Below are 11,346 nucleotides of genomic sequence, written 5' to 3' on the forward strand. Positions count from 1 at the left end.
ATGTCTGGGGCTCTCATAGCCGAATCCCAGTATGTGGTGGATTTTTTAAGCAGGAACTGCATTGGCCACTCTCGTCCTGCTGTGGTCCTCTCTGACCCCCGAGGCTTCCTAGCCTTACTTAGATATATGACCAGCTTCTTAATTTTCTCCTTCCTTTGGTCACGCCCCTGCTCGCCGTCATCCCTATCGATCTTCCCTCTCTGTTTCTGTTTCAAATGTCAAGGTCATCTTAAATTCTGAGCGAGTTATTAGCTGCCCTGTCTGGGTGCACAGAGGGGACCATCTCTTGCAGCCAATAACTGGAGAGCTGGACTTGGGTCTACTGACTCCCAGCCTAGAGTCGTTCTTGCTGTAGATGAATTGGGGGTGGGTGCAGAAGATGTTCCAGACATAATAGGTCAGCTAGACCATGGGGTTCCAGTCATCTTTACTTGAAAAGGTAAAAAGAAGCTTAAAGAGGAGATTTTGGGGGCATGGGGTTAGATTTGGGGTTTGCTGAGCTATTGGTTGAATGTAGGCAGTGTCACCATGAATGTCTGTGACCAGCCATGGCTTTGAAGGTAGGAGGCCCTTGGAGGGCGCTCCCCTCAGTTCTCCTGAGGACCTAGAGGCGCAGGCAAGGGTGCCTCAGCCCGTGTCAGGCCAGTGGGATCCTCTAACACCCCAGCAAGCAGAACCTGTTCGGGAGGAGGCTTCTTGAAGGAATGGTCCTGCGTGATTAATTTTATAGATTCTGAAAGGATAAGTAAATTTATGGATAAAGGGGAATCTATTTAGATTCCTCAAAAGCTTTTGAAATGAGGTAGTAAGTGTGTCTGCTCTGACGTGTTAGATGTCACTGAGGTGGTGCTGGGTTACCAAAGAAAGTGTGCACAGTGTAATCTCATTTTTGTAAAAAATTCCTTTATAATATGTACAAATATACACATTTATAAGCTTGTACATACATAGAAAAAGTGGTCTGGAAAGGATTCATACCAACCTGTCAACAGAGATTTTGCCTTTTTACTTTATACACTTTTGTATTCTTTGAAAAAATGTAAATGAACATGTGTTACTTTCTTAATGACAACAACAAAAATAAAGTCACATCTTTTTAAAGTCTGTGGATAAGAATATGAAAACAAAATTAAATCACCCTAGAGCTGAGAGATGGACTCTTTTTTATAATGGGTAAGAAACTGGCTTGGAGACTGACAGCAAGGGGTAGGTTACTCAGGTACTTGTCTTTTCTGGAAGGTTGCGGGGAGAAATATTGCAGACACCAAAGGCCTGGACCTGTAGGACTGGATGAGAGCAGAAAATCTGCAGCTGACAGCTCCCTGGTTCACACGAGGGACAGTGGGCAAGGGTAGCTTTTTAGGATGGGGACTCGAAACTCAGTTCTGACCCAGGATGGAAACAAATCATTGAGGAGCTTCCCAAAAGGTGTCAGTCTGGTTGTGGCCCGTGTGGTTTCCCAGAAACTGGAGATATAATGGGGTTACGGAACTCAGGAGATATAACTGGGTTACAGAGCTCAGGTGACCCAGCCCGGGCACAGCCAGGGACCTGAGGAGGCCGCACTCAAGGAGGACCAATTGGGGCTTCAGGAGGCCGCACCAGGAGTGGAAGGATGCTTGGGGACCTCGTCTGGCATGTGGGCTCAAGTTGTGCCCAACTTTGTGATCTGGGGGCTCATGAACAGGTGGCAGCGACCCACGTGTCGGGGTGGAGAGGTGAGGAGGGGCAGGTACAAATTCCTCTGCCTGCCATTATCTGGCTGCCCCAGGAGGCTCAGGGCTGGTTGCGTGGTGACAGCGCCCACCTTCTCTTCCACAGCCCTCTCCCCGACCTGGACCGTGGGTGCCACTAGGTGCCTCCTCTCCCCTCTGAGGCTGCCCATGAGAAATGCAACACAAGGAGGGGTCTGTGCACTTCTTTGTTCCCACCCCCAGAATAAGGCAGGAAGAGAAATAAAAGGACCTGTCACGTGGGGGCAAGTGCAAGGCCGGTCCCTCTGTGGACCGGCCCCTTTGTCCCACGCTGGTAGGGGACAGATGTGCAGAGTGAAAAAGAAGCTCGAGGGTCGGCAGACCCGGATTCGTGTCTCTGCCCTACTATGCTCAGTTGCTGCGAGCCCCGGACAGCTTTAGTTCAGCTGCGGTGTTTTCATTTGTACATCAGGAATAAGAAGGCACCCGCATCTAACACGTGTGGCCCCAGTGAAATGAAATATGTCATGAAAACAGCCAGCGCTGGGGTGGCACACAGTAGGTGCTCAGGAGGTGTGAGCTCCTTTTCTTTAAGTGGGAGTCAGCTCAGAGCAGCGTGAGGGCGAGGACGACCCTGCAAAGGCCCCGTTGTGCTGGGAGACCCTGTGAATGTTGCTTGTCTTTCTCGCCAGCCCTTAGGGTGAAGGGAACAGAGTCAGGGTGAGAACGACCCCCAAGCCCATGTGGACTCTGGCTGTGGGTTGGGGGCAGGGGGAGTGGCAGGGACAGAGAGAGATGTCTCTGTCCCCCTCAGCTTTCACTGTCTGAGCCAGGTCCCTTTTCCAGCGCCAGCAGGGAGTTTCTGGGCCTCTGTTTCTTCCTCTGGAAAAAGAAGCTCGAGGGTCGGCAGACCCGGATTCGTGTCTCTGCCCTACTATGCTCAGTTGCTGCGAGCCCCGGACAGCTTTAGTTCAGCTGCGGTGTTTTCATTTGTACATCAGGAATAAGAAGGCACCCGCATCTAACACGTGTGGCCCCAGTGAAATGAAATATGTCATGAAAACAGCCAGCGCTGGGGTGGCACACAGTAGGTGCTCAGGAGGTGTGAGCTCCTTTTCTTTAAGTGGGAGTCAGCTCAGAGCAGCGTGAGGGCGAGGACGACCCTGCAAAGGCCCCGTTGTGCTGGGAGACCCTGTGAATGTTGCTTGTCTTTCTCGCCAGCCCTTAGGGTGAAGGGAACAGAGTCAGGGTGAGAACGACCCCCAAGCCCATGTGGACTCTGGCTGTGGGTTGGGGGCAGGGGGAGTGGCAGGGACAGAGAGAGATGTCTCTGTCCCCGTCAGCTTTCACTGTCTGAGCCAGGTCCCTTTTCCAGCGCCAGCAGGGAGTTTCTGGGCCTCTGTTTCTTCCTCTTTAAAGCCAGCATTTGGCTGTACCTTCATTCATCTCTTCAGAGTCCCCTGCCCACGTGAGGACCAAGTAGGTTCCCCAAGTCCTGCTTTCTTGTCTCTTTGGGGCCAGTCAGGCAGTGGCCTCCGCTGGGTGCTGGGTCTGCTGGCAGGGCTGGTTCTGCCCAGGGCCTGGAGGCATAGGAGGATCTAGACCACAGCCTGGCCTGGCAGTTGGCACCCAGCGGTGGCTCCTAATGGTTTTATTAGCAGCAACAATGTGGCACTTGTTGCCATCCGCTCACAGGCTGTGGTTCCCAGCCCAACTGGTGGTGACCTGAGGGCCCTGCCTGGTACTGGCAGCTCAGCTGGGAAGCCCAGTGGGGCTGGGCAGTTGTCTCTGAGTTGTCTTCTGTCAACACCCTCCCAGCAGCCTGGAATCAGAGAGAGCTGGGCACAGCATGGTGAGACGCCCGGCCCCCACGCTGGCAGCACTGGGGTTTTCTCGCTGGAGGTCTCTTGCTTCAGATCCATGATTAATCTTCATCAGTTCATTTATGAAAGACCTACTGGGTGCCAGCAGTAGCTACACAGATGAAAGGAGCTGGAAGCTAGGTGGGGAGTCTGGTGAGGAAGATGGTCACAGTGTGGCAGGCGGAAGGAGGCATGGTAGGGTGTGCCTGGGCATTAATGGGGCTCAGAGGAGGGAAGTCTAATTTGGGGGGAGGAAGGATCCGGAAGGGCTTTCTAAAGGAGGGAATGCTTGAACTGAGCCTCCAAGGGCAGGGAGCAGTTAGCTGGGCACTTCCTGTCCCCTGTGGCTGGAGAGTAGGGAGTGATGGGATAGGAGACCAGAGGCCTAGGCCAGGCTGGGCATGGGAGGCTGGGATGTAATCGATGGGCGATGGTCTTGGAGTAACATGCCCATATTTATATTTGAGAAAGGTCATTTTGGGGCATCAAGGAGGAGAAATTGGGCAGGTGATGTTGGGGGCAGGGAGCGTAGGTAGAAGGCTGGTGCAGAAATCCAGGGGAGCTGCATATGGGCCTGGAGGAAGGATGCTTGGTGCGACATTTAGGCAGCAGAGTCATTAGGAATGGCTGAGTGATGGAGAGAATGAGGGAGTCACAGGGGACCCTCTGATTTCTGGCTCAGTCAACTGCATGGGTGGAGATGCTCTTCCTGGAGGGAGGGGGGTGCAGGCTGGGGGAGTCCTGGAGAGACTGGGAGAGATTCCTGTGGGAGGTGGGATTGGAGTTGGGGCTTGAGAGCTGGTAGGCTTTCCCCAGGGGAGTCTGGGCAAAGGCCAGGCTGGCAGGAGGAGGCAGAACCTGAGTCACAGGCCTGGAGGTGGGCAGGTCCAGCGCAATAGATTCGAAAGGCAGGTGTGTTTGATGCCCTAAGTGGTAGGCCACCCCTGCAGAATTTTGAGAACAGAAGGGACTTAACCAGGTGCTTGCACCACATACATTGGGGATGCTGATGTTTGGGACCTGAGCCAAGGCTTCTGTTTCTTAGCAATTCCCTCAGAAGATGAGCTGCAGGGCCTAGACCTTGTCCCTCCCCTCCCCGCTGCACAACCTGGGATAAGTCTCATCACACTCTGGGAATCTATATGGACTGCAAATTGATGTCAAGCTATCGGGACTTGCAGCCATTCTCAATCCAAAGACAGGTCTGCTGAGATAGGTAGGGACAAGCTGGGGACAGCATGTTTGGTAAGCAAACAGAAAAGAAGCAAACAAAAACTGTTTATAGAATAGAAGTGAGTCTTCTGTGTGTCACATGACATGTAATCTGAAGGCTGTTTCCAAAGAGTGATGGGAGAAAAATGATGGGAGCCATATCAGCATCACTGAATCCAGGCAGAGCAGGGGGCAGTGTGGCGTTGTGCTGGGGCCACCAGGCTCGGTGCCGGACAAACAGTGCTTTCATCTTGGCTCTGCCACCTCCTAGCTGGGCATCCTTGGGCAGATTGCTTAACCTCTCTTAGCCTGTTTTGCCACCTGCAGAGTAGACATGACCTCACAGGTTCGTGTCTTTGTTTTGAATGTTGCTTCTTGCACAAACCTGGATACTGGATTTCACTTGCCTTTTAACAGCGTCCTCACACGGCTGGCCTCACGGGGGTTTGAGGGGCATATTCGTGCTTGTACGTTCACTGTGGCTAGGAGGAGGCACTTGGACACATGCATGCTCCCCTTCCTTCCTTGTCTTCCTTGCTGACTTTTCTCTGGCTCTTTGCCTCCCAAGATGCCTGTCCCCTCCTGTCCTCTCCATCAATTTTGAGTTCCCTGTTCTTGGGAAGGCCCATTTATCATCTTCCATTGACTCTCTTGCTCCCAATTCTTTTCTTCAAACCTGGGTCACCCCAGTGCATTTGAAGAGTGTCTTTAAGAGCTAAATGGGAATTAGGGGGGTCAGTTCCTTTTCTCTCTTTAATACAGGGGAGGGAGGGTCTGTGCAGAACTGCCCAGGGGTTTGTGGCGAGCAAGAGGTCCAGGGAGGACAGTTGCAGGGCCTTGTGGAACCACGGCTGGGACCTTGCCCTGTAGCTGGTTCAGTGTACCAGGGAAAGAGGTACAGAGCTCTGAGACATGAGCTTGGGGGTGACTTGGCCTGGACTGGGGTAGGCCGCCCTGTTTGCAGCACCAGAGCTCAGGAGACAGTGGGGCCAGCTTCCTCTGTGTGGGGCATGAGTAGCGGCCATCAGGCTGCATTGTGGCCCTGGGACATGCAGCCGTGCCCATGGGCAAGCCTTGAAGTATCTCTGCCTTTTGGAGGCTCTGGTGGGAAGATGCCTTCTCAGCAGGAGCTCTTGTGGTGGTGGTATTGGCAAGAAGGCCTAGCAAGCGTTGGGCTGTCTCTGGCTGGGGGTGGGGTGGGGACCACTGTCGATCTGAGTGTCGAAACCCATGTGCTTCTGGATGGTACAGACCTGTGCAAGTGCCCATGCCACACCAGCCCTTTGGTGTGGGGCAGATATGTACTCAGGGCGTGGTGATGTAATCAGATGAAATGTACAGCATAATTAATCTGGCATATCCTTAATGATATGCATAATTGTGCTGCATGGTAATGAGGTGTAAATGGTAAGCAGTGCACATAAATGTTTTTGTAATTGGTATTAATTTTGCAGAGGCAAACCAAGTTTATGTGGTTTTTCTCTTCTTGCTCTGTTAGTTTTCTAGTGCAGTCAGTTCCCAGGTTTTGGAGGAACTCTTTTGCAAATGTTTGTTTATAGGGCACTGTTTGGTATTTACTTGCAGAACAATGTTATGAATGGTTGAGGTTCCCAAGCTGGTTTCCAAATGCCTCTTTGGCCCATGCAGTAGGTGAAATGTGCGATGCGGTGCCTGTGAAGGGGGGACTCCGCCTGGGTCCTCCTGCTCCAGGTGCCCTGGAGCCTGCAGCGTGAGGGGTGTGTGTGTGAGTGTGTGTCTGTGTGTGTGTGCGCTCGTGCACATCTGTGTCTGTGCACGTGTGTATCTGTATGTGTTTTTCTGTGTGTGTATGTGCGAATGTGCGTATGTGTGTGTTGGTGTTTGTGTTTGTGTCTGTGTGTGTCTCTGTGTCTGTATCTCTGCCTCTGTGTGTGTCTTTGTCTGTGCATCTATGTGCATCTGTGCCTGTGTGTTTGTGTCTGTATTTTTTTGTGTGTGTCTGTAAGTGTATGTGTGTGTCTGTGTCTTTTTATGTTTCTGTGTGTGTGTCTGTCTGTCTGTCTGTGTCTCTCTGTGTTTCTGTGTGTGTGTGTCTTTGTCTGTATGGCTGTGACACTGAAGGCTGCAGTGGCAGGTTGAAAGTCTCTGGTAAAGAAGTTACCCATTCTGGTGGCAAAGGGCCTTGGGCTGGGGGGCCAGGAGAAACTCGGGGGCATTAGGTGGGAAAGAGGACTCTGGGTCAGGCCACAAAAGCCATTCCTAGGAGTGAGCGTGAGCTACTGCTGGGTGTGGACTTAAGCCAGAGTCTAGATTTTCTAAGAACACACTACTTGCCTTTCATCCTGATTTAATCACATAATTTTTTAACTTAACATTTGTTGAGTGCCTACCATGTGCCAGGCAGTGTGCTAAACACTTGACTCAGATTCTCTCATATCATAAAATAGACTTATGAGATAGCGACTCTTAATCACCCATTTTACATATTGGGAAACTGAGGCCCACATCTCCAAGTGACAGAGCCAGGGTTTGAGTTGGGGTCTGGCCGAGCCACCCAAGGGTTGAAGGGGTGGATGAACTGCACCAGGGCAGCTGGGGGCAGTGGCCAGTGGTTCTGGGATGTGCTGCTCAGAATCCTAGGGCTCTTCTTCCTTCCCTCGACCTCCTCCATGAGGGGTTTGGTTTTGGATGGGGCAGAGGGTGAGGAGAAGGCAGACAGGGATACGTGGCTGGTTCTGGGAGCAGCAGGCTCCTTCTGCTTTAGTGGGTGGAGAGGGGCTGAGCTCTCACAGCAGATCCCAGGCCCTAAAGAACCTTTCTGGGGGACCTCCTAGTTTTGACCTGGAGGGGTCAGCTGGGTGTCAGTTGGTGTCACTCGGTCTAGGGAGATGGTGACAAAGTGGGAGTGGGGAGAGGGTGGTCACAGGCAAGCCAAGGACTCAGCCTCCAAGGGTCTGGGGCGTGGGAGGCCAGACTCCCCCTCTCTGGTTTCCTGTGGTTCACTGGTACCCTAGGACCCTCATGATGCCCTTCACCTTGGGGGCCCAGGGCAGGTGTACATTCTGGCCTGGAAACAGTGGAGCAGGAGCCTCGGAGCTCCCACAAATGGGCTTGCTGTTGGTGCAGTGCCTTGGAGGGCTCTGCCAAGCGACCCCTAGAATGGAGACTGTGGGGGCTCACTCTAGGCACTGCAGCACTGGGCTGGGGATGTTGCAGCTGCCTGGGAGTGACTTCACACAGTCCTCGCTGCCTCAAGGGTCACTGGGAACAGGGACCACTGGGGTGGGGGAAGGTGACGACTGTGAGCTTGGGGGATGAAGAAGCAAGGTGCAAGACATGAACTCTGACCTCATTTGTTTGGGAAAACAGACACGTCTGTATACATGTAAAATGCTAAATGACCACCCAACAGAAACTAAAGATCGCTGGTTGGGTGGTCGAGGAGGAAGGGGCGGGGTGGAAGGAGAGATGTTGGACAGAGGCACGGGGGAGAGGGGAGCTGGGTGAGCCCTCTGGGAGGGGCCTCCCTCTTGAAGGAGAGAATGGGGTGAACATAGACACGAGGGTGGGAACAGGGGATGCCAGGTGGGGACATTGACTGGTCCTGGAATGATGGGTTGAGCTGGGGGAGGTGGGAGTTGAGGTGGGAGCAGCCGGCTGAGGCCATACTGTAGCCAGCCATTGGTGCAGGACCAGACCAGAGTGCAGGTGTTACTGTGTGTGGAAATAACTGGCATCACAGGGTTTTCTGTGACAGCTTTATTAAGATAAAATTCACATTCCACACGGTTCACCCACATAAATGTACAGTTTGATGGGGTTTTTAAAGTACATTCACAGAGTTGTGCGACTATCACCATAATCAGTTTTAGGACATCCTTCTCATCAGGCACCATGGGGTTTTTGACTGAGGAAGCCACATGTGGACAATCTCTGCTGGGAGCCTGGGGTGGGAGGTGGAGATGCCAGAGGCAGGGAGGCCTGCTGCAGGATAACTGCCAGGGTTCTGGTACCTGCGGCACAAAGGGCCTGGAGGGAATGGGGTGATGAGAGAAGCCTGAGGATCAGGTGCCTGCTGGGTGTGGGCACTGAGGGTGAAGGTGGGACCTGAGTCCTCTCCAGGGTTTGGGCTTAGGGTAGTACCACTTCAAATGGAAAGAGAAGCCAGAAAATAGAGCTGGCTCTGGGGAAAACTGAGGCCTCTGGTCTAGAAGAGTAGGATTGTGTTTGACTGCAAGTCTTCCAGAATGCGTGGGGATATCCAGACAATAAATAAAGATGGAGGCCCTTGCAGTAGGAGGGCTGTGGTAGTTTAAGCTCAGGTGTCTCCGAGGAGGGGAGTTCAGAGAAGGCTGGAGGCAGAGAGCAACCGTTGAGGAGCAGCCACTGGGCAGCCTGGGAGCAAGACTCCCAGCCCACGCAGGAGACAACTGCAGGGTCTGAGGGTGGAAGAACCGGGAGCAGGGAGCCAAGCAGAGGCCTGGATGGGTGAGAGTGCCAGTGCGTCCACTTGCTTGTGAGCTTCTAGAAGTGGAGGCCTCTTGTCCACCCCGGGGCCGGCCGGGCAGTGGCACTCAGTAAGTGATGGCTGAGCGAGTGCTTGAGGCAGGGAGTGATCAGCTGGCAGGTGCTGAGCTGAGCTGAAGGACCATGAGCACAGAAAAAGGTCCTTTGAGGCTGTGGATGAATATATCAGTCAGGGTCCATTTAGGAGGCAGAAACCACATAGTGATTTGAACAAGAAAAGTTTAATATAAAGAATTATTAACTATAACAGGGGATTGGAATAATGAGGGATTGGCTAGTAAGAAGTAAAAAGAACTTCAAAGAATACAGAAATAGCAGATATGAGAACAGCTACTGCCCCTAAGGTTGTCACAGAGTGCCCAAGGAAGAGGCCCCCGGGCCTGAGATCCATACCTTGATGGAGGAGGGGTGGCCATGGATGGTGGAGAAGTCCCTGTGGTGACATGCTGGCAGAACTTGCTGGAAATCTGTTCTCTGGAACTTACTAGAAATTCTTCCTTTTGGTCCCAGGGAAAGTTGTTCATAGGGTGTCCCACTGGAGGCACATTGCTACTAAACTCCCTGTGGTGACATGCTGGCAGAACTTGCTGGAAATCTGTTCTCTGGAACTTACTAGAAATTCATCCTTTTGGTCCCAGGGAAAGTTGTTCATAGGGTGTCCCACTGGAGGCACATTGCTACTAAACTCCCCAAGGGGAGCTCTGGATAAAGCCACTGGCTATTATGCACTGCCGGCGCCCAGTGCTACAGAAGCTGTCCTCATTGCAGGAGCCTGGTGCTACTGCAGGAGCTGGGCAGTGGGGAGTTGCATGCTGCAGGAACTCAGTGCTGGAGAAGCTGTGACAGTGCCGGAACTGGGCAGTGGGGAGTTGCATGCTGCAGGAACTCAGTGCTGGAGAAGCCGTGACAGTACAGGAGCTGGGAGCTGGGAAGCTTCGCATCCTGCAAGAGTGTGATGCTGGAAAGCATCCATGCTGCAAGATCTGGCTGCCGGAGAAGTTGTATACGAAGCAGGAATCCTCCAAGAGAGCATAAGAAGTCTAGGAAAAAAAATCCTTCCTCCTTCAGCATCTCTCCGGTGCTCTCCATTGACAAAGTTTAATGTTGTGCCAGCTGACAAAGGAAAAATATTTAGAGCCCATCTATATTTTCACAGAGCAGGCAATGAGGGGTGAACAAACTGATAACTGGCACAGTCCACGCCTTCACCTCCACAGCTTCCATTTGCACCCTTCTACACACAGCTGAACTCCTGTACAACCCCATGCCCAGATGCCACCTATTAAAGCATAGTCATCCTCTCACCCTTCTGCCCAAACAATCAGAAGTCCCAGCAATCATTGTTATCAATCCCTGGCTGTATTAATAACTTCTCAAATTCAGTCTCAGTCCCACTGAATATAATTATAAAGTTACCTGTCAACAACTTGTATAGAAAACAGTGGGAAGGAGAAAAAAGAAAATGGTCATCATACGTGCAAATCAACACACATATCTATCGAGTAAATAGAAAACACGCAAAGCTCCTGCGGCCCTCGCTCTGTGGGCGGGAGTCACCCCAGGGGCACAGATAGTTGACCATGGAGCTAGCTCAGGGATCTGTATTTAGTATGCTCAGCCATGACTGAGCGCTGCCATATTTGCAAGGGCTCTGCAGTTACGTGGAGTTGGAGTCATAATCCTGCCCTGGGACTCTCTAGCTGTGCTACCTTGGAGAAGTACTAAACCTCTCTCAGCCTCAGTGTCTTCTGCTATAAAATGGGGATAACAGTAGAACCTACTTCATATGCTTCACAGGATTGTTATGAGGATTGAATGGGACAATGCATGTCCCTTAGCACAGTGCCTGGCACAGGATAGGTGCTCAGTAAATAGCTGAGTGAATGAATGAGTGGGTGCATGAATCACTTCTGCATTGGGCAGGGCATTGACTACTATGATTAGAAGTTTGCAGTCCTGGGCCGGCCTGGTGGCGCACTGCTACAGTGTGCCGCTTGGGAGCGTGGCGGCGCTCCCGCCGAGGGTTCGGATCCCACATACAGACCGGTTCCCGCTCACTGGCTGAGCGAGGT

Source organism: Galeopterus variegatus, unplaced genomic scaffold (assembly GCF_000696425.1).
Source record: "Galeopterus variegatus unplaced genomic scaffold, G_variegatus-3.0.2 Scaffold3677, whole genome shotgun sequence".
NCBI classification, from domain to species: domain Eukaryota; kingdom Metazoa; phylum Chordata; class Mammalia; order Dermoptera; family Cynocephalidae; genus Galeopterus; species Galeopterus variegatus.